The sequence below is a fragment of the Marmota monax genome, unplaced genomic scaffold, assembly GCF_021218885.2.
Source record: "Marmota monax isolate L192 unplaced genomic scaffold, Marmota_monax_Labrador192_F-V1.1 WCK01_AAM20220418_F8-fsc00092, whole genome shotgun sequence".
NCBI lineage: Eukaryota > Metazoa > Chordata > Mammalia > Rodentia > Sciuridae > Marmota > Marmota monax.
In genome coordinates, this window is record NW_026692583.1 from 3,774,797 (window position 1) to 3,797,086 (window position 22,290).

The following is a 22,290-nucleotide window of genomic DNA, read 5'->3' on the forward strand; positions in this document are numbered from 1 at the left end:
CACATTTAATGTACTATTGACATAGTCTGCATTTTACTTTTTGTTTTCTGTATGTCTGTCTTTTTTCCCCCTTCTCTTCTGTTTTCTTTTGCATTGGTGAATATTTTCTCATGTAGCATTGAAATTTTACTAATGAATTGTTTTTACTAGTTTTGAGGTTTTCTTAGTAGTTGCGCTAGGGTTCACTATATTCATCAGAATTTGGTTCAGACTTGAATTTGTATAATAAACTCCTTTGTGCCCTCTGTTCTTGATCTTGTTCTTAAGTCACATTCTCTCTGCCCTCCACATTCCCTGACCTCGTGACACTTCCCATCCCCATCTTCCCAGCCCCATCAACCCCTCTTCCATCTTGGGAGCTTGCTTGTACAACCCCTGTGCTCTGTGGACCCCACCTCTGCGGCACATATCACAGTGGCTGTCAGACAAATCTCTGTGTCACTGATGCTGCCTCCTTCTCTCTGTGGACTCTAATCTCTGTGAGGGCACGGAGCAGCTTGTTCCCAGAACTGAGCAGCAGAGGGGTAAGCACATGTAGGCCTCAAAAATTCAGTCAAATGAATAAAAGGGTGGATGTGAGTAAGTGTGACTTTGTGTGTCTGCATCTTCATGTGCACATATCTTGGAATGTGCTTGTGTCTTTGCATGTTCGTGTCTGTATCAGTGTTTCTGTAGGTATGTCTGTTTTTCTGAGTGTGTTTTGCTTATATGGTTGTGTCTGTATCCACAAGTGAATATCTGTGTGCGTGCACATGTGTGTGTGTCTTTGCCACATGTGCAGTGTGGCGTGTCTTAAGTGTGCGCATGCACGCTTGCTCCTGCTCCCAGGCAAAGATCCTTTTGATGTCTCCTTGCTATGCAATTATTTTTTGACTAGTTTGTGTAGCATTTAATGATTTCCCCAAAGCTAAGCCCAGCCCCCTGAGTATTGATCTCATTGCAGTAGAGGTGACACAGGGTAATGTGGGGCCAGCCGGCAGGTGCTGCTACTACAGAATTGGCCACCGCACCTGCCGCCTCTCCAGCCTTGATCTCTTAGGGGGAAAGCCCCTGATTGGTAGCTTGATGCGGGGGACAGGGTGAGCTCTTGCCAGACAGATGAACTCTGCTCTCTCTAGCTGCATATGACAGCCAGGAAACTGTCCCCTCATGCCTCAGTTTTCTCATCTGTGAAATGGGGTCTTAATGTGGGAGACATGAGATCATCTCAGTGGCATGCCTGGCATATACCAGGGGCTCCACAGATGTTTTCTGGTCATCTGCTTTCATATTTGCTCCCCAGGACCTCTTACCAGAGCTGCAAGAGAGAAGATTTCAGGTGCAGCAAGGATGGAATGACTAAGAGATGCTTGTCCTTCCTGGGACCCTTTCCACGTGGCCTCTTTGGGGGCGGTCCAAGGGTTGCACTTGTGCTCTGGCGAAGGCACCATGATGTTCACCTGCAGGTACCCAGTGACATTCAGAGGCTTCCCACGGACACATAGCATTTCTCTAGTGAGCTGGGATTCAGCCCTTCCTGGCTTCTAGGGGTCTTCCAGCTGCTTCCTTCAGCCTCTGCTCTCTGTCCTGATGCCCTTCAGCTCCTGTGCTTGGACCACTGCACTCCTGACACATCTAGCCATTATGTGTGTGCCTCCACTTCCTGGGGCAGTGCTTCCTTGCTCTTTGCAGGCTCCACCCCCTTCCTTGACCCTGGGGTGCTTCCCATGCCATCAAGTGATCCCCCGGTTCCTTGTCGGTCTCCTCCATCAGATAGCGAGCTCTTCACTCCAGGTCAGAGCTGCATTGTGTGGTGTGGTGACCATGAGGCCTGGAGGCCTGATTAGAGGTAATGTTTTAAAACTCAGCAGGAGAGCTGATGTCCCTGGGCCTGCACCTACTGGGCCAGGAACAGGGTGTGGGTTTCCCACTTTGCACATCTCCTACCTAGCTCAGGCTTCCCTGAGTGGTGAGTGGTTCCCTTCATGACCCCTGAGGTCATGGGCATTAGCAGCTGGGCCAGTTTTGTGACTGGTGTTGAGGTAATTCTGCCTTTTTGGCCTTAATGTAATGTTCCAGAAAATGGACAGAATTGACATGCCTTGGAGCTGAAAATCTAAAAAAATTTAATTTATTTTTAATTTAATAAGCACTATGACTATGTATTTGGCATAACTTAATGCTTTATAAATACCATCATTTAAATGACTTTGTTCCCATAATAATGCTGTGGTATAAGCACTGGTACTATCCTTTGTTTTTAGAGGAGGAAGCCAGGGCACAGAGAGGTTAAATGACTTGCTCAAAGACACACAGCAGAGCCAGGTAATCTGACTGTAGACTGTGTATACAGGCTTTTTTGCCTTTTTCTGTTCACACCTGAAGTAGATACCATGTGTGTAGGAAGCGCTACTGTATGTCCAGCTCTCCCTCTCCTCCCCAGAAGCTATCATATGTACAACTTGGCCTCTTAGAGGTCTTATGTGAGGGTAGGTTGCTTGTAGGGGACAGAGCTGGCAAGAGTATGGGTGGGGACCAGGATTTCTGGGAGTGGGCAGTGGATAAGCAGCAGATCCTGGGAGCCAAGGGCACAGCTGGTTACCATAGCAGGAGCCAGGCCCATTTCCTGCCTTTTACCTCCTGGGGTTGCTGGACCCTGGTCCCGCAGGCCAGCAGCCTAGAAGCCTTTCTGTCCCTCAGAGGACATCCTCTGCAGCCTCCGCAAGCAAGGGGATTGGTCCCACAGCCCATGGCCTACTTAGTGAAATTCATCTCTGGAAAGAAATTTTTCTCTGAGCAGGGTAGCGCAGAGCAGTGTGGCGTCTTGTGGTGGGTGAGGCTGATGAGGTCTTCCGCCTCCCCGGAGAGGCAGGAGAGAAACCCCAGACCCAGCTCCTACTTTTTGCTTGGCCACCAAAGGCAGAGGACAGTCCCTTAGCCCTTGAGCTGACCCACCACCTCAGTGTCCATCTTGTATGCCCAGGGTGATGTCCTTGGTGGGCTGGCCCAGCTGGCAGCTGAGCCGGACTGGACCGAGTCTGCTTCCTGACTTGCGGCCTCAGGAAACCAAGCCATTTCACCAGGAGGCGGTGGATCTAAGCCTCGGGCCCTGGGCCAGCTGCTGAGCTGGTGTGCGATGGTGCATCTCCGAGTGTGTCCAGGGTCCAAGAGAAGGGTTTGTCTCTGGGGTTTCTCCTCCGTGGTCAGCTAGTGCGCTTTGCCACACCCTTGTTCCGTCCCCACTTGGCAGACCCTAGGAGGACTCACGGGCTGTGGAGAGCCAGGGCACATGGTGGAGGCCAGTCATGGCTTTCTTGGCAAGAAGTTCTCATAGCTGGTAGTATTTGTCCTGCTGGGCCTCTGAGGCAGTCTGTGAGGAGAGTGGAGTATTGGGGAGGAGGCAGTCCTAGGGTGTGCGAGGGTGCATCTCCATGAACGCATTAGTCACCTGCTGTACAACAAGCCACCCTCACCCCGTCCTTGTGGGCATGATGACTGTGACTTGCAGATGCCACGAGGCAGGAACAAGGATGGAGCTTAACTGCATCAGCTTGTCGCCGCTCCAAGATGCCTGGCCTTCTGCTGAAAAGGTGTAAAAAGGTGACTCAACAACTCACTCACCTGACAGGTAGTGCTGGCTGTTGGCTGAACCTCAGCTCCCCGTGGTGTCTGTGTGCAGCCCCTGGAGCCTCCTTATAGTGTGGGGGTGGGTCCCCAGCAAGCAGGGCGGATGGAGGAGAGCCCAGGAGTAACCTGGCCTTGGTGGGGGGGGGGGGACTAGCCCATGTCTTTCCACTGTGCAGGTCAAGGCAGTAGCCGAGTATGTCCCGGGTCCAAGAGAAGGTGATCTAGACCTGCTGCTGCTGCTTTTTTTTTTTTTTAATTAAAAAAAATTTTTTAGGTGTAGTTGGACACAATACCTTTATTTTATTTACTTGTTTTTGTGTGGTGCTGAGGATGGAACCCAGGGCCTCACATATGCTAGGCAAGTGCTCCACTGCTGAGCCCCAAACCCAGCCTAGACCTGCTTCTTGATGGAAGAGTGTCAAGGTCACATTACAAGAAGAGCCTAGATGGTGAGAGATGTCATGGTGGCCACCTTTTTTGAAAAGACAGCCCTGTCCAGCAAGGGTGACGGTGGTGACTAAGTGCTAAGTGTGACAGGTTGTGAAGAGAGTGAGTATGATAGGAAGTGCCTGAGTAGTGAGTGACAGGTTGTCGGGTGTGTGTGTGTGTGTGTGTGTGTGTGTGAGTGTGACAGGAAGTGCCTGAGTAGTGAGTGACAGATTGTGTGGAGTGAGTGGGTTTGGCCAGGAATGGTGCAGGGGGCAGATCTGGCTTTGCCAGTGTCCACCATGATGGCAGTGAGCCTGCTGGTGACAATTCCCAGATGCCAGCAACACCATCTTTCTTTGCTTTCCAAGCTTTGCTTTCCAAGGGTCTTGGTGTGACCAGGCCCCTTTCAATAGGGGACCTAGGCCTCAGCACCCTCCTTAGTGGCCCTACCTCACGCTCTGTCCCAGCCTCCTCCACCTCTCCCCCTCCTACGGCCCCACGCTCCCACTCCTACCCACAGCCTCCCCTTCTTCCAGAAAGAGTGACTCCCACCTCAGCAGCCTGGAAGCCCTCCAACTACTTACTTTTCTTCAAATAAAAGCAGCTAATTAACATTATTCTTTAATTATTGCCTTTATCAACAAGGGGTCTGATTTGTACCAGCAGGATAGTTGCTTTCCCTTAAACTACCCAAGTGAATGCTTCAGTTCCTGGTGCTTTTGAAATGAATTTGATGTCATCTGCCCAGAGTCACTTAATGGGGACGCCTGGGTAATGACTGAACGCGCTAACTCCGTTAGCAGCCCTGGAAGCATGTAATTTGGCCCCTCAGGCAACAGCACTTTTGAAATCTCTGGATAGTTTTGAACTCTCTGTTCTTAATTAAATATGCAATTTTTCACGGTAACCAGGTTAATTCTTTTGTGTTGTGTTGTAATACTGTTAGGAATTTTCGTAGTTCTTATTAAACATTATTCAGGCATTGTGAATTCCATAATTAAAAAAAATGAAAAGAACAAAGCTTGATTCACTCCTTTCTTTTCCCTGGCTAATTTATCAAATGAATTTTGCAAATTTTTCTTTCTGTCCCCAGACAGTGTGGCAAGTGTTTTAAAGGGGAAGGATTTAATTGCCCTGTAGGGATTGGCTGGTTATGAAGGATTTGGCTGTTTGATTAGTAAACCCAGTTGGGAATGGTCTAATGCTCCATGATCTTAAAAATTGTCTGATTGTACCCTCTCCAAGGAGGCCTCGCTTTTCGTTATGTAGAGCATCAACTTCACACAAGTGTGATTATTAGGTAGTGAGGAAGGGGAGAGAGAAAGATCTGACTTTAAATTGGGGATCTTGGGAGATTTTTACCCCCATCTCCCTGGCTGGGGAGGAAGGGAGAGAACAGAAGAGACAAGAGAGATGGAGTCAGAGACAGAGACACACAGAGATGCAGGCAGAGGCAGAGAGACAGAGACTACCGTTCTCAGAACTCTGGCACTAGAGAAGATGGAGGGCAGCGGAGGGGTGGGGCCTGAGGGGACCTCTGCCGCTTTGCGCTTCTGCTGAGTGTGCTGGGTGGTGCGTGCCCTCTGTGTTAGGTCAGGGGCCCCTGAAGAAGGGGGCCTAGGCAGAGGCAGCCGGGCCCTCACAGTGAGGGAGCAAGGCCACTGTCTTCCAGTAGCCCCACTTTTGCCTTAGTTTCTCCCTCTACAAAATGGGGCAGGTGACTTTCAACCTCTTCCTACTTTCCTGTGTCCTCTCTGTATCCTAGAGGTGGGGAGGGTAATTAAGTAGGACAGGGAGGCAGGACCCAGGTCCTGCAGGGCCTCTAGGGCCATGGGAGGGGCTGGGGTTTTCCTAAAGGCAAAGCCCCTTAGATAGTGGAGGAAGAAGGGGGTAACTTGAGAGGGGTGTCACCAAAGGGCTGGGGGTCTCAGGTCTGGACAGGAATGAACCAGAGGAGGTCTTTGTGCCAGACTCCAGCTGCTGAGTCCTGACCTTGGATGGTCAGGCCAGAGGACTCCATGCAGAAAGGATCCCTTGGAAATTGGCAGGAGGTAACAGTGTCTCAAGTTAGATCGTAAGGCTAGGACCCTCCACACTGCCCTGAAAGATGTTTATTGAAAGTCTAAATCAGGCCACCATGCCCTCTCCTCAACTTGAAGGCCTTCATTGGCTCCCCATTGCTCATAGGATGAAGTCCAGGCCTTGCCATGGTTAGCGGATCGTCCTGATGGCCTCCTACTCCCTTGCCCGCCTGCACCATCTCATCTCACTGGACCTCCTTCTCCCCAAGTCCCCATCTAGACTCAGACTGCTACCCGGCCCTGTATCTCATGCCCTTTTACTTCCCGGCCTTCGTATATGCCACCTGTCTTTATCACTCATCCTTTGGGAGCCTCCTGAGCCTTCTGGCTGGATAAGGGGCTCCCTTTAATTACACCCCAGTTTGCTTGCCTGCCCTTTTTATTTTAAGATCCTGTGTGCAGCTTTTGTGTCTTCTGTGTTGGTGCTAGTCTCAAGCATGGAGCTTGGCACATCTTAGATGCTTAGATGTCAGTGGCACCCTGCTTCTATTCCCAGTTTTGGGGAGCAAGGATCTCAGCTCCTGAGCTTATTGGACCTCCAGCAGAAGATGGGGTTCTTATTTGGTTTGAGAATGCTGAGAGGGATAGAATCCACTTCCCCTAGGTGCTGCCCCACTTAGCCTGCAGCTCCAGAAGGTTCTGTTGTCTCATGAGGAGGAGACAGGGCCACTTCTCCAAGGGCCAAGGAATGTTCAACTGTTGGGGCTGCCCTGAGAAGCAGAAAGAGGGGAGATGAGCCCCCCCCTTCCTTCCTCATGTCAGCTCAGCTTAATCCTCTAGGTAACCAGGCCCAGGGATGAAGAGGAAGGTACCTTTCCTCCCAAAGGGAAGTAAGACTTTAGGAGGGAGGGAGCAGTGACACCTGCTCCTCCCCAGCTTCAGGTTGCTGGGACAATAGGACCTCTGGCCTGCCCTGCTGACCCTTTCCCTGGACCAGCTGTGGGAGACTTCACTACCGCGTAGCCATAAGAAGGCCACTCCTTGGTTGGTGAGCTGCTACTTGGCCACCTGCAGGCCCAGAGCATCCTCATGTGCCTGCCCACAGGTGAGCTTTTGCGCTCACACACACATACATACCCCCCTCCAGTACACACACACACACACACACACACACCCTGGGTCCCCATGCCCGTGTTTCCTTTGCTTCCTTTTTCTTTTGGGGATTTGAGGTGGGAAGGGAGACAGGCCATGGAAGGATTTTCAGGGAATCTCACAACTGCTAGGGAAAGAAGGGATTTAAAAAACTCATTTTGTGTTATCAAAGTTGTGTCACCAGTTACCGGAGGGCTGAGCATGGGAGGAACTCGCCACAGATGGGAGGAACTCGCCCTCACTAGCCAGAGCATTCCTGGGTTCCCTCTGCCTTGTGTGCCTCACTCGCGCCTACTGACTTCTGCTTTGGCCCTTTGCAGTGTCTCTGAACAGGTGTCCACCCACCTAATGTTCCACTAGGCAAAGGGGTCGCTGGCCCTGCCCCAGGCCTCTCCTGGGGTTTTGCTTTTAAACAGCACTGCATTCTCCTTCCACATATTGGTCCTGCTCTCAGGGTGGAGAGCTGGCCCAGAGCCTGGCCTCAGTGTCAGGCACACAGTGCCCCTGGACCTAGGCTTCCTTTTCTGTGGAATGGGCACCCTCTTGACCTTGCTCAAGGGCAGGCAAACTTGCCTGATGCATTTAGCCCTGGGCGAGCACACAGTAAGCTCGACCGGGTGGCCACCTCAAGTGGCCCGGCAGGCCTGTCTTCCCAGCACCATGTGTCCTTGCTTCACCTGTGAACGAACGTGGATGGAGGTGCTTGACTCTGCTGATGCTAGTGTGGGTGTTCCTTGGGGGCTCCCGCATGGATACAGGTGTGTGCATGTGCACCCACGGAGACGCACTCAGATTCACATTCAATACCCGTGCTCAGAACCAAAGGGAGTGCGCAGGCCCTCAGTGGAGGGTCCATGAGCATTTTTATTGTGATGAAATATTTATCTGGAGCTTGTGATATGAAGGTGGCACTTCATGGATAGAACACTGTCAGTATAAAAGGCCCCAAAAGCTGTGGACCCAGCTCAGCAAACAGGCAGATGGCATCGAGGACACAGAGCAGGCAGGGAGGCTCGAGCCAGGGCGTGCACTCAGCCTGCCCATCAGTGATCCACTCAACAAGTTTTACCCAGCATCTGCTAGGTGCCCATGCCTGGGCCATGTGCTGGGGATGCCTGGGGATCAAAATGGACATGCTCTCTGCCCTCATTGTGCTTTTGGTCTCCATGGTTTTTAGAAGTAAAATCCCTTAAGAGACTGACATTAATCAAATCATCACATATTTGAAATTGTACACCCTGCTAAGGGCAACAAGGGAAATGAAGTGGGAATGAGGAGCTTGTATAACAGGTACCAGATTTTGTTTGGAAGTCAGGGAAGGACTTTGAGTTAGCCAAATTATATGAGGTCATGACAGTGCACACAGAGAAGGCATGTGCAAAGGACCTGAGATGGGAGAAAATACCTGTGGTTCCAGGAGGTGAAATGCAGCAAGTGTGGCTGGATCATAGGAAGGGTGTACACGGCCCACACAAATGGGGCTTGTACCAGGTCCTGCGAGGTCTTTATCCTGGACAGAGGGAGATAGTGGCTGTGGAGGTTGGGAGAACAGAAGAGGAGGAACATTAGGGGGTTTGAGGACTCCAAGCCTGGGGTTGGATAGGGAAGCTCGGCTCCTTCCACTGCTGTCCTGTGGCTCAGGACTGCAGGTCTGGACCCTGCGGACCTTCAGGAGATTCACCAGTTTATGGGATGCAGCAGGCCAGCATAGGGACAGGAATGAAGTGCTTTCCCTGGGCAGATGGGAAGGGGTGGGGGTGGGCCTCGCCATGTTCAAGTATGTTTTTCTGCCATTTATTATTTACCTAGGGGCTTGTGAAAAAGAGAAAGATCCAAAAAAAGGGAAAAAAAAAAAAGAAGAAAACAACCCCCCCCCCCCATCTAACATTGCTCCAGGCGCGCAGCCCGAGGGAACAAGTATTTTCTTCTCCAATATTTGAGCATGTGTCAGTGAGGAAGGCTGTGCTAAAGCTTGGGGGCTGCTGGGATGGGGACGCCGTCAGGTGCCCCTGCAGCTCTGGTGAAGGCTGGCACAGTGGGGCCTGAGCTCTGCAAGACGGGGTTGGGGGGCTCTGCTCCTCAAAGGCTTTGCATTCCAGGTACCCCAGTGTGGTGCGCCTCGGGGGCTGGAGGGTCTCAAGGGGGCTGGAGGGTCTCAGTCAGGCTGGCATGTGGCCTGGTGAAGCTCCCCAATGAGAGGGTGGGAGCGGGGAGTACGGGGGCTTTGTCGGCCACCCCCGCACAGTGACATTGCCTGCCTCACACGTTCTTATTAGCATCATAATCGCTCCAAAATACTGATTCATTATCGCACTCCGAGCTGCAGGCTGAGGCAGTGGGGTTTAATGGTTCCACATGAGCCATTCTGGGCTGTTGAGTAAATATTGCTCATTCTGAAAAATTGAGTAAATGTGTGTTTATGCTGTCGACGAGAGAGGAACCAGCCAAGCAGGTAGTTGGTGTCTGGGTTGGCGCCAGGTGAGGTGCTGGGGGACACGAACACACACTTTCTGAGACCGGTCCAACTCAGGTCTGGCTTCCACAGAAACATTCTGTTGAATGTGGAGGTTGGCATTAGGAAAGGGGTGTCACCCCAAGATCAGGATAGAAGGCACCTCATATTTCCAGGCTCAGGGAGCAGATGGAAAAGGCCTAGGGCTTTCCGAGCTTGTGTGGACATGCGGGTTAACCTGAACGGGAGGGCTGGGGACTCTATAGACTGAGGCGATGGCTCCCGTGGGAAGGGTGCCTGTTTGAGGGCTCAGCTCCAGGCCCCTGTTCTGCCATTGGCTAAATGTGGGTACCCAGGCAAGTTTCCTGACGCCTCTGTGGCCTCAGGTTTCTCATCTATAAAGTGGGACGGTGACAGATCTTCCCTGTAGGGTTGTTGTTGCATTTCAACAATCACATGCTTAGTACATTGAAACAGCGCCCTGGGGGGGAAACAGTGGCTGGGAGCAAGATTCAGGGGCAGAATAGGAGAAGGCTTGGTGGGCTCTGAGCTCTCAGGGGCTCTTTGAAGTGCCAGTGGAAGCCCTGGACCTCTCTTCAGAACTGTGATAGAGACAGTACTTTGCATATGACTTCAGGGGATTGCAGGATTCCCCAAATCTAGCCACGTGTCCCAAGCTGGGAGCTAATTTCCACTGTGGAACACTTTGCTGTGAGGTGGAAGGAGGCATAAGATTTGGAAAATCCTAGAACTTGGTTTTAGCTCAAGGCCTGGGTTTCGTCCTGACTCTAGTACAGATTTGCTATGTCCAGTTAGGCAAGTGAAGACCCATTTGATCCTCTGTCTTACACCTGATGTCAAGGTCTTTGCCTAGAAAGGAAAGAGCTCGGCCTATATAAAACATTGGGCCCGGTGCCTGGCACACTGTAGGCACTCAGGAAATATCATTGTCATTCCTCTTGATTCAAGACCCAGGAGATGCTGGGTGTGGATGGGGCCTTGCGTTTACTTTTAGAGTCTGATTATAATCATTCCATTTCATGGAATTCTTGGTTCTGATCCTACTGTTGTTTATTGATTCTCGCACAAGGTGGACCAGTACCCTGTGTGTTTTGTAATTTTGGATTGAGAGGTCATTTTAGGTAGGATTGTGTCCCTGTGAATTTTGTGTGACCTGGGTTGATCTGAGTGCCAGAAGTCAGCTGGATAGTAAATATTTTTGGCACTGCAGTCTACGTTCAGCCTCTTACATAACTCCTCAACTCTGCTGTGTGCAGAAGCAGCCATAAACAATACATAAACCAAGGAGGGTGGCCAGATCTGACCCACGGGCAGATAACGATTTAGCCCAAAGGTCATGTTTTTTCACCCCTGTCCTAGAGATTTTGTATTTGCTTTTGTTTAATACCCAAACTGCATTATCAAGCAAGAATGATTTTTAAGGTTAATTTCTCGGCTGAGAGCAGTAATCTCAAAGTGTGGTCCATGGACCAGCAGCATCAGCATTTCCTGGAAATTCTTCGATATGTGAATTCTGGAGCTTCCATCCAGATCTACTGAGTCAAGACTCAGGGTGGGACCGGGACCCACCAATCTATTTAACATGCTGTCTGGGTAATTCTGATGCTCACTTGAGTCTGAGAACTCCAATGGTGGTATACCCCATGTGAAGTCCAGGCCCCTGGGAGTATAGACCCATGGTGACAAATTCTCAACCAAGGCTTCTTCCTGGTTTTCTGACCTCAAGTCAGGGCTAAGACTGACCACGCTAGGTCTTTGTCCAGCGCCAGTGGACAGCAGGCTCAGGTTTACTGCCAAGATGGGCACCCATCCCCCGCTTCTCTGCGGAGGGCACAGAAGTATCAGTTCTCCCACTTGGCGCTCTGATTTTGAGTTTCCTTGTCCATTTTGGCTGTAGATTTTTCTCGCTTTCTTATGAGCTGACCTACATATATAAGGGACATTGGTCTACTTGGTCCAGTTTTTCTGGGTGTTTTGTAGCACAAGCACTTCAAGTTATGTTAGCCTGCATGTTACCAGATACAGAGGCCCTCTCACTGAATGAAAAGTTGAGTTTCTCCCTTAGAATCCTTCTTTAGTATGTCTGACAATCCCCTGGCTTCTTTGGGGACCTGATACTGGTCACTTAACCAGAGGTCAGAGACCACTTTGTCACTCACAGGGATTAGAAAAGGAACACGTCTTAGGGGTCTCTCCCCCACTACCTTTGCCCTGAGCTTGAGCCCAGTTCCACAGTATTTGTTGAGCACCCTCTGGGTGAGGGTCTTGACGTTATCCTAGTTAATAGGTGTCTATAGTAGAGCATGCCACCCCATGGTCTTTGTACCTAGAGATCTTACTCTATCCCAGTCTCTTCCATTCTAGGGGAATTTGTCTCCCTTAAGGGTTTATCTTAGGGGGCTATAATGGAGTCAAGGGTTAGGTTAAGAGCACTGGATTTGAATTCCACTTGGAATCATGTCCAACACCCAGCTCTGCCTCTTACAAGCTGTGTGATCTTCACAAGCCCCTGTACCTCTCTGAGCATCAACTCCTCCACCTATAAGATGGAGTGACAGAGGGTCATTGTAAGGATCCAAGGAGATCATTGACACAGGGCATTTGGCAAGCTCTAGATCCACTGAGTGCTCCTCTTTGTGACTGGAATGACCCTGCCTCCCATTACAGTGGGCTTGGAGAAGTCAGGCTGCAGAGGTGGGCAGCCTTGGGTTTTCATGAAACAGCAAACTCAGGCTGTGGGCAGGAGGCCATAAAGTAGGTGCACCTTTTGGTATCTGCCCTGCAACCCCCATTCCTGTAGTGGCCTTCATACTTCCTGTGCCTTGGGTCAGACATGTGACTCAACCCAAGGAGACAGGGAGCAGGTGATTCTAGGCCTGCATCCCCATCACAACAGAGATTGGTCTAAAGGGAAGTCACATGACTCAAGCTGGGCCAATCAGAGAATTCCCTGGGATTTTTCAGTTGGGGCAGAGTAGGGAAGTCTCTGTTTTCTCTCTAGCTAAGGTGCTGGAAGGAAAAAAGCCTGGAGCTGCCTAGACCAGGGTTACAGACAGCTTCATGGGGGACACAGTGAAACCAGCCTGCAGAGAGAGGTTGAGAAAGAAAGAACCCTGTGGGAGTCCTCCCGGAGGCTACTGTGCTTGTTTAAGCTCTTCAGATTAAGTTTCTATTATCTATAATCAAATGCCCCCCAAACATGACCCCAGTGGAAGGTTTGGGAACTCTTGACCACTCCATTCTTTCTGGCCAAATTTCTACAAAGTTGTATAAGACATATGTCCAATCTGCCACCTGGCCTGCCCTGTTGTTGGAAGAATGATATTGAAGACTAGGGGACAAAGGAGGGTCACATGAAATGCCAGGACACTGGTCCCTTGCAGAGCTTTGGCTTGGTGGGTGGGTTTCATTCTCTGGGTGTCATTCTTTTCAGAAAAGCCTGTCTGGTTCACTGGGCCTGGGTTTTCTCCCACTTTTTTTTTTAATATTTATTTTTCAGTTGTAGTTGGACACAATACCTTTATTTTATATTTTTTTATGTGGTGTCGAGGATCGAACCCAGAGCCTTGCACATGCTAGGAAGTGCTCTAGTGCTGAGCCACAACCCCAGCCCCGGGTTTTCCCCACAGATGCCTGCAGTCTCCCAAGTCTCCCTCAGCCTGCCACACCTGATGTGCAGCACAGCTCTCCCCCCTTTAGTTTTGATCTCAAAAAAGATCATCTTGAAGAAGATGGTTCTGTGAGCAGTTTATCTAAATGCCACTTTTTTCTAATTTTGCCAGAGTTGCTCTTTCCCCCTCTTCCTTTTATTCCTTTCTTGGATTTGCACTGGGGTTGGCTTCCTCGAACCAAAATAACTCTCACAATGCTCGGGAAAAGTGCTTCCTGTGGATGAGTGACATCCGCATAAAAGCCAGCAAGCCGGCCGATTTCTGTCCTTTGAAGACGCTTGTCAGCGAGTGCCATGGTGAAGTGTCAGGCGTCACCCAGGGTGACTGTGGAGACGCCTGCAGCAGTGAGCTTTTTTCCAGAAAGCCTTCAGCCCAAACTTTGGGCTCTCCAGGGACGCAGGAACAGCATCCACATTCTGCAGAGATGAAAGGCGAGGCTGGCTGGAGCAGCTGGCGTTTGCTCCTGTCCCAGCAGGGCCCTGCAGCGTTGGCTTTGTAGCTCACCTGCTCTGTTCTCACAGTTCAACTCTGACTATTATGCCTGTGCCGGGCCTGGCAGCTCCAGGAAGACCCTCCCAGACAGGGCGCTGGCAATGTCCCACAGCTCCCCATGGGAGAGGAGGGCAGATCTCAGGGCTGAGAATATAGCTCTGGAGTCAGACTTGGTCTGGGTTCAAATTCCAGCTCTGCCATTCTCACTGAGCCAATCGTGTCACTTCTCTGAGCCTCAGTTTTTCTACCCATGGAATGGAGTTGTTGGGTTTAGCAAAGATATATAGGTTCTTGACAAATAGGTAGGTGCTTAGCCTGTGCCTCACACATAGAAAGTGCTTAGTAAATTGCAGCTGCTGCGCGCCTCTCCAGATTCGTCCCACTAACCTCCCTCACCAGTGCTGAGATTAGTGCAGCTTCCAGAGGGTGGCACTGCCTCCTGCCCCGCATGGCGTCCCCCTGCTCGTAGCAGCTGTCCAGGCTTGGTCTATCCTATGGGCTCCTGTTCGTCTGTCAGGCATCACTTCTGCGAGGCTCTTGGTCGGCAAGCCTTCTACCCCAAGGTGGACCACAAAGAAAGCCCTGGGGTGTGTGCGCGTGAGTGTAACTTAAACAACAGGAAATGGTTTTCTCACAGTTCTGGGTGCAGTGAGTCGGAGAAGAGGACACGGGCAGGCATGGTTCTACCTGAGCATCTCCTGGCGAGCAGAGGCTGTCTTCCCTCTGCCTGGGTTGGTTTCCTGATCTCCTTTTCTTACAAGGACATTAGTCAGATTGGATCAGGGCCCACTGTAATGATCTCATTTTTACCTTAAACACCTCTGTCTCCAAATATAGTCAAATTCTGTAGTATTGGGTGCCAGGACTTTGACATAGGAATTTGGTGGAGGCCTGCATAGTTCAGCCCAGACCGAAAACTAGGTCACCATCCCTAGGTGTGCTTCTAGACAACATCTGCATGGGCTTCAGTCCCTGAAGGACCCTGAACATGGGCCATGTTCCAAGGCCCAGCATGGCCTCTCCTGGTGCCCTCCACACAGACTGGAGGGGAGGGGATGATGATGGCTTCATGGGGAACACCTGCCTTCCCCTGCCTGAGGCCTAGGCACCCACCCCTGCGTGATGCCTGCTGCCTTCTGGTCTCATATGGAGCTTGTCTGTTAGCTGCCTGCAGCAACCTTGCTGGAGTCTCAGGTACCCAGGGAGGGATGGGAATAGACCACTTGAGTGAACCTGTATTGAGGGAGTCTCTCACACTGCAGCCCTTGGGGGCTTCAGAAAATCTCTTAGGACCACAGAAGATTAAGAACTGTTGTTAACCCTGTGTAGACTGGCATATCTGTTGAAGTTAACGAACCTACCCTGACACGTGGTCATCACCCCAAGTTCATAGTCCACATGAGGGTTCCCTTGGTGTTGTGCATTCTGTGAGTTTGGACAAGTTCCTAATGATACATGCCTGCCAGGACAGAGTCGCACAGAGTGGCCTCCCTCCCTTGGAAATCCCCTGTGTTCTGCTTATTCATGTCCCCCCACTCCTTGGTGCCACCCACTCATCCTTTGACCCTCTCCAAAGTTTCATGTTTTCCAGAATGCCTCGTGGTTGGGTGTTTTGTTTTCCTTTGTGCTGGGGATCAAACCCAGTGCCCTGGGCATGCCTGACAGCATGGTGGCTCCGGGCTGCGCCTCACTGGACTGCTGTCCAGTTGCAGTCATACAGTAAGGGGCCTTTTCAGATTGGCTGCATTCACCTCGTGCTGAGCGTTTAGGGTTTCTTCATGTTTTATCAAGGTTCATAGCTCATTTATTAAAAGCACCCGGTAACATCCCATTGTCTGGAGGTACCACAGTTTCTTTTGCCGATCGCCTTCTGAAGGGCATCTTGGTTGCCTCCAAATTTGGCAGTTATGAATAAAGCTGCTATAAATATCTGTGTGCAGGTTTTTGTGTGGACATAAGTTTTCAGCTCCTTGGGTAAATATGATACTGGATCATATGGTAAGAGCATGTTTCATTTTGTAAGAGACCGACAGACCGCCTTCTAAAGTGCCTGTGCCATTCTGCATTCCCACCAGCAGCAATTGAGAGTTCTAGTCCTTCCGTATCCTCTCCAGTGGTCGGTGTTGTCAACATTCTGGATTTCATCCATACTAACTTATAGGCATATAGTGGTATCTCATTGTCATTTTAATTTGCATTTTCCTGATGACATGATGCAGAGCATTTTTTCCTATGCTTGTCTGCTTATGATGCATATCTTTTTTGGTGACTTATCTATTATAGTCTTTGAACTATTTTTTAAATTCGATTGTTTGTTTTCTTGTTGTTGCATTTTGAGGGTTCTTTGTATATTTTGGCTAGAAGTCTTTGATACGATGTGTCTTTTGCCAGTATTTTCTCCCATTCTGTGTTTTATCTTATTCTCTTGATGTTGTCTTTTACAGAGAAGGTTTTAATTTAATGAAGTCAAGCTTATCAAGTATCTCTTTCATTGATCATGTATTTGATGGTATCTAAAATGTCATCACCATGTCCAAGGTTATCTAGTCTTTCTTCTGTTATCTTCTAGGAGTTTTATAAAAGTTATGCTTCATACACTTAGGTCTATATCCATTTTGTTGATTTTTTTGTGAAGGGTGTAAGGATGTGTCTGTATTGACATTTTTAAATTTGGATGTCCATTTGTTCCAGCACCATCTGTGGAAAAGACAGAGAGATGTCTTTGCTCCACTGTACTGCCTTTGCTCTTTTGACAGAGATCAGTTGATTATATTTATGTGAGTCTATTTCTGGGCTCTCTATTCTGTTCCATAATGTATTTTTCCGTTCTTTCTCCAATACCACACTGTCTTCATTACCCTGGCTTTGTAATAAGTCTTAAAGTCTGGTAGTGTCAGTCCTTGACTTTGTTCTTCTCTTTTAATATTTTGTTGGCTCTTCTAGGTCTTTTGTTTTTCCATATAAACTTCAGAATGAGTTTGTCAATATGCACAAAATAGCTAGCTTGGATTTCAATTGGAATTGCATCGAGTCTATATATCAAGTTGGGAAGAACTGACATCTTGACAATATTGAGGCTACCTGTCCATGAACATGGACTGTCTCTCCATCTTTTTAGTTCTTTGATTTATTCATTAGTTTATGGCGTTCTTCATGTAGGTCATGTACATATTTTGTTAGAGTTAGCCTTGCTTTGTTTATGTAGTCGTGTCTATCCCCATGTTTGTGTTCATGTCAAGAGCTTATGCCCCTCCCCTCACCCCATACAGGTGAGTTCCTCTGTGTTTATATGACTCCATTCATCTCTCTCTCACAGCACGGTGCTTACTGTGATATCTATTTTGGGGGAAACCCCAGGAGCACAGGGACAGGCAGGGACATTAATGGTGGATTTAGCACTAGGTAAACCAGCAGGAAGCTTGTGGGGCTGGGGGGCGGGTGGTGCCAGGTAACTGGGGAGACCTGGCCTTGCCCCAGCTAGATCAAATCAATTTAAACACTGGGATGGGCAGTGGAGACACCCAACTGCGGGCTGACTGTGACCTCAGGCCTGCTCCAGTGTAGATCCTGGTTGTCTTCATGTCCTTTCCCTAACCTATTACGAGTGCAGGCTCCTTGAGGGCAGGGACGTTCCGCCCTTCTGTGTCCTGCACTGGGGCCAGCAAATTTTTGATGAATGAATAACGGCATTTGCTATCACTCTACTCATTCATGAAGAAAAGCAAGTCATGTTCAGTGAGGTAGTTATAGAAGACCAGACAAAAAGAAGAAAATAAAAACCCACTTCTGAGATAAATATCACAGTTTCATTAGAACTTTGTTGTGGGGAGCCATTCTTGCATGTGATTGGACACCTCCCTGATTGGGTGTGAGGCATTCTGGCCAAACTGTGTCGGAGCTATCCCCACCCTCTCCAGGTGCGAGAGCCTGTCCGTGTGGGGGTGTGACTGACCATTGACCCTGAGACCAATCATTGACCCTGACCTTGGAATGCTGCCCCCCTCGACCTTCATTGGATGGAATTTTCCCCTGAATTTCTTGTTCCCCAATAAAAGGCCACTCCCTGGCGTGCTCTCTCTCTCTCTCCTGCTAGTCCTGAGTAAGCCTTGCTGCCCCACTGGGTGGTTCGAGGTGAAAGCTAGAGGGAGGGCCGTCTCGGACCTGGTCAAAGAAAAAGGTAATTGAGTCTGTGTGTTTATTTTGATCTCACTAGTTAACTTCTATGCTACGAACCTCTTGTATGAAACCAGCGTGCTGGCTGCGCGGTGGACTTTGTCAACATGTAACAAGCATGCAGAAAAGGACACAGAGTATGTGTGTTCTGCTTGGTTAATTGTCACCAGCGGAACATCCCTGGGAACCCAGAAGCCCCTCTGCGTCCTTTCCATGCTGTTGGCCAACCACCCCCAGGGGGACCTGCATGACAACTTCCGACAGCTCAGACCAGTGTTGCCTGCTGGGAACCAGCCAGCGTGTTGCCCCAGCGTGTCGCGAGGTGTCTTATCAGCACAGTGCTCTAGGGACTCACTGGTGCCACGAGGCACTGCAGTTCATTGGCTCTCCAGCTGCCCAGCATCCTGTTGTCTGGTGAACACAGTTGCTCAGCCATTCCTGGGGATGACACTGGGGTGGCTTCCAGTCTGGGGCTCCTACCAACTGAGCTGGTTGGAACGTTGGTGTGTGAGTGTCTCTTAATACACAGGGACACACAGTTTTCTTGGGCATGAGTCAAGTTTTTCAATCACAGCACACTGGCATTGGGGGCTAGGTAATTGTTAGCCCTTGCAGTGTAGGATGTTTAGCACTTCTCCTGGTCTCTACCCTCTGGTTGCCAGTATCATCCCCCCAAATTGTGACAACCAGCAGTGTCTCCAGGGATTGCCAGTGTTCCCTAGCAGATGGGTAGAGTTGCCCCTGGCTGATAACCACTGTGTGTATTAAGGGGTGAACTTGCTGGGTTGGTGGGGGGGGGCATGTGTGGAGCTTTAGTATAGGAGCTTCCAAGTGGCTTTCCAAAGTGGTCAGACCATCTCTGCCAGCCATGTGTGACCTTCAAGTCATCTTTAATGCACTGGTGTTAATTTACCTAAGCGTGGAATGTATTGGGCTTAAAATATCATTCCACTTCACACTAGATGCACGATCTAATCTCATATATATTTTTCTTTTTCCCCCTTTTTTTAGTTGTAGATGGATACAGTACCTTTATTTTATTTGTTTGTTTGTTTGTTTATTTATTTATTTATGTGGTGCTGGGGATTGAACCCAGTGCCTCACGCATCCTAGGCAAGTGCTCTACCACTGAGCCACAATCTTGTCCCTTGGTCTCATATATTTTATCATTTCTTCTTTGATTAGAGAGCAATAAGGTCTTAAGTCCCCTTGTCTCAGGGATCTGACTTCCTTAGTTTAATACCTGGCTCTGCCTTTTTCTAGAGATGTGACTTTGGCTAAGTGGCTTCACCTCTCTAAACCTCAGTTTCCTCATCTGTAAAACAGGGACTCTAACACTGCCCTCCTCAATTATTTGGAGGACTACATGAGTTGATATCTGTGAGGCATGTGGAACTGGCACTTGGCCAGTATTATGCTATTATGATCCAATTTAGTGGCTATATAATATTCCTTCCTGTGGAAGAGCTCTGGTTTATTTCAGTAATCCTTTGGTGCAAGGTTGTAAATGGCTTTCAGTTTGAGCTGCCAGATTTAGGAAGGAATGAAGGAAGGAAGGGAGGGAGGAGATACCCAGTTACATTTGAATTTTAGATGAACAATTGTTGGTATAAGTATGCCCCATACAATATTTGGGATGTACTTATACTAAAAAATAATATATGCGTTGTTTATATGAGGCAAAATTATATATTTGTTTATCATATCAAATCTGTGCCTCTTGTGTTTTATCTAGCAATTCTTTGAATTCTGTCTCTTCTGAAAGCTACTAATTGGCTTCCTGGAAGCTGAGTCTTCACCTACACAAACTGTTTCCCAAACTTGGCTTCTTATATGAGTCACCTGGGGGCTTGTTAAAGTGCAGAATTCTGGCCCCACCCCAGGTGTCTTGAAACCCAGTCCCAGAGGCTGGGCTTAGACTGAGGTTTTCTCTAAGGCTCCAGGTGATTCCAAGCCAAACTTAGGAGTGAATCCCCTGGGCGAGCCATGAGGTTGGGGTGCGCTGTGGGGGAACAGGGCACTTGCCTATTCTTTACTGGGACCCTGCTGTCCCAGAATTTCTGCATGGCCCAGGGACTGAGGGGCAGCTCAGCACCTACCCTAGCCTTTCAGGAAGAGGCATCTGAACTTTGGCATCGAGGGAAACGGGGGTGTGGGCACGGAACCTGCTGCATTGATTGCAGCTCTTGGAAGCCTGTCACGAGGAAAGCATAGCAGTAAACAGTCGGCAGCGGCCTGCAGCTTGGAGAGCCCGGCTGGGCCATTCAGAGGCTGGCTAGGTCTGGCTTCTGCTTTCTAGGACAAGGTGCTCCTCGGGCCCAAGCCTGAGGCCTCCTGATGAGACCCACGGACAGGCCAGGTAAGGTTGGGCCTGGCTAGAGGCCAGGTCCTTGTGCTCCCAGAATGGCCCCCTTCATCCTGTCCCTGCCTGGCCAGCGCCCCATGGATTTAGGGTTGTTCTTCAGACCCCACTGGCTTTCTCTGGACCAGGCCTGGCCATCCAGGTGAGGGGGGGCAGTAGACAGAAGAACCTACAGTAGTCCACCTGTGAGCCCTGCCCACAGGAGCAGCTGCTTCAGGGGGCAGCTCTGATTTTACTGTCTCACTCCAGTGGCACTCCTGGAGCCACCAGGCTGCAGCCAGCCGGACAGGGCAATCCCATCTGTGCAGAGTAGCCCACAACATGACAGCTTAAAAGGATCAATATGATCAGGTCGAGGGGCCTTCGGAGGAGGATTCTGCTTTGAGGAGGGGTCAAAGGGCTTCAGACTTAGAGACCCAGTGTTATTGAAGAGCAGACTCCTGCTGGCCCAGAGGGTCTGCTGCATGGGGTCAGCTCCTTCTGCTCTCGGGATGCTCTGCAGGCAGCTTAGGTTGAGGTGGGCCTGGGCCGCCCCTAGCCTTGTGGGGGTCCTCCTGGAGTTGGAGCATTGTGGGGTTGTGGGAAGGGGAATTTCGCTCTCCTCTATGTCTGTTTGCCTCCAGCAGCCTGTGCTGGGCGCTGACATTTTGTGGAGGAGAGCCCATTAGACCAGTATACTTATTTGTAATGCTTTATTTATTTATTCGCGCACTTACTGTAGGCCAGGCATCTTTCTAAACTGAGTGAATAGAATTGAGAGCAAGCCAGATAGAGTTCAAAGGCCTCATTATTTGCCCTTATTTGGGAGGAACCCAGGACTTGGAGAGGCCAAGTGTCTTGCCCAGGGTCACTCAGCAAGAGGCCCCCCTGCAGATTTAACTCTTACTGGCAAATGATCCAAATAGTATCCATTGGACCAGGCAGGAGGCTGAGTCTGAATAATAATGATGAGAGTGGTGATAGCCAGTATTAGTTCAGGGCTTACCTTGTGCCCAGCACTGAGCTAAGTGGATTTCACAAAGTTAGTATTCTTATCCCATTTTTAAGTTGAAAAAGCTCAGAGAGGGGGATTCACTTTTCAGAGTCACACAGCTAGTAAGTAGCAGAGCTGGGCTTTGAACCCAGGACTTTGGATTTCAAACACAACCATATATGTATATACATTCTGGGGTCCCCACTAACATCTCGTGTCCTGGAGCATCAAATTGGAATCATTATTGTTAAAAAAGTCAGGCACTCAGTGGGAGCATGTGCAGTTGAGCAGGATGCTAATCGGAGGCTAAATTTATTGAGGACTCCTCCAAGGAGCACTGCGCACCTGGCAGAGTAATAGCAGGAAGGTCAACACCTGCAGCAAGAGGTGCTCTTGGTTGAGCATTCAGGTAACTCCCTGGTGCCCCCTGCAATGTCGAGATGACTGAGCCCAGCTGTTACATTGCTCCCATTTGATGGGTGAGCAAACCAAGGCTGAAGGCAGCCAAGTCCCAGGCTGGCAGGTCAGGAGGTAGACTGGACTCAGATCCAGATTCTGCCACCCACTCGGCTCACAAAGCCTTGATTCTCCCGGAGCTGCTCTGAGGAGCCCAGGGTGGCTCAGCCTGGTGGCTCCCCCTCCTCTCTTCTGTCACTCAGCTGGCAGCCTGGCCTCCTCCTGGTTTCCAGGCTGCTGCCAGCCCTGCCTGCACTCTCCATGTCCCCTCCCCAGTCCTTTCTAATCAGGCCAGCTGAGCACAGGCCCCAGAACACAGTGCCAGGGCTGGCCTCGCTGCCTCTGGGTTTTCTGCTCGCTTAGCAGGAAGGAAACTTCACTGTGGGTGGGTGTATCCTTAAAAAAGGATAGGGAGAGAGTGAGAGACCACCTTTCTTTACTCTGCCCTTGTTGTTATAAAATATGACTTTTAACGAGTCTTT

At 49.8% G+C, this 22,290-nt stretch overlaps 1 protein-coding gene across 3 annotated transcripts in view; it reads left to right on the top strand.

Moving 5' to 3' along the window:
* Cux2 (cut like homeobox 2) overlaps positions 1-22,290 on the top strand; it is a 233,752-nt gene that overhangs the window by 15,467 nt on the left and 195,995 nt on the right. Inside the window, exon 1 of one of the 3 annotated variants that reach the window (XM_058579879.1) lies at positions 19,698-20,376. The exons of the other annotated variants lie outside the window; for them this stretch is intronic. The gene's annotated coding sequence lies outside the window, so the exon portion shown is untranslated. Of the gene's footprint in view, positions 1-19,697; positions 20,377-22,290 lie in introns of those variants that run through there. 3 annotated transcript variants of the gene reach the window in all.